Genomic DNA, 784 nt, shown 5'->3' with positions numbered 1-784 from the left:
GCTCGCCCCGCGCGGCCGCTGCTGCTGAAACCGGGAGACGGGCTCGGACGCTTCGGGCATCTAGGGCAGCTAGAAATACAACGCACTGCCTCTCCGCCTCGACCCCCGCCGGGGCCACCCGGGTTCTGCTCCCAAAGCTGGTGGCTGCCCCAGACTTGGGGGAGCGGGGAGGAGAGGTTGACGCCCCCTCCCCCTTTTGGCTCCCGCTCTCCTTACAGCAGCTGTTGCCAAAGGAACCCCGGAACGGGGACGTGCAACCCACCCCCACCCCCGGCCACACACATTGCGGGCAGAAAACTGGGAACAGGGGCGGCGGGCGGGCCGAGGCAGCTGGCGCTGGGTCCGAGGCTCCGGAAAGGCGAGAACTCACCTGCAAACAGGCAGTCCTTCTCGGCTCTGGACTTCTGGATCACGACGTCGATATCCTTCTGAATTCGCTCTTGCCTTGAACACATCCCCATTAAATCAATCCCTGGAAAAGAAGCAGCCGCTATTGCCACCCCGCCCCACCCCCCCGCACGCTTCCAGCTTTCGTAAAGATTCAGTTAAAAATGAAACCTCTGGCCGAGGCAGGGGCCGAGGGCGAAGCGGTTTCGCAAGTGATCCCGGGTGAAAGAGGGGGTGGAGGAGGAGGGGGGGGAGGTCGGCTTTGCATTCCCAGATGTGACCGCCCAGCTGCTGCTCGCCGCTGCTGGATTCCAATTTCCTTCCCTTCTGACAATGGATGGTGATGACACCGAGTCTCACTTTCTCCCTCCCCCGCCCGGAACAACGGCCGTGGGGG

At 63.4% G+C, this 784-nt stretch overlaps 1 pseudogene; it reads left to right on the top strand.

The window, feature by feature from the left end:
- LOC103609609 overlaps positions 1–483 on the top strand; it is a 6,367-nt pseudogene extending 5,884 nt beyond the window's left edge.
- Positions 484–784: the final 301 nt, after the last annotated feature.

The sequence above is a fragment of the Galeopterus variegatus genome, unplaced genomic scaffold, assembly GCF_000696425.1.
Source record: "Galeopterus variegatus unplaced genomic scaffold, G_variegatus-3.0.2 Scaffold9855, whole genome shotgun sequence".
Taxonomy (NCBI): domain Eukaryota; kingdom Metazoa; phylum Chordata; class Mammalia; order Dermoptera; family Cynocephalidae; genus Galeopterus; species Galeopterus variegatus.
Note: the sequence above shows the minus strand (reverse complement) of the source record. Positions and strands in the feature narration are given on the sequence as shown.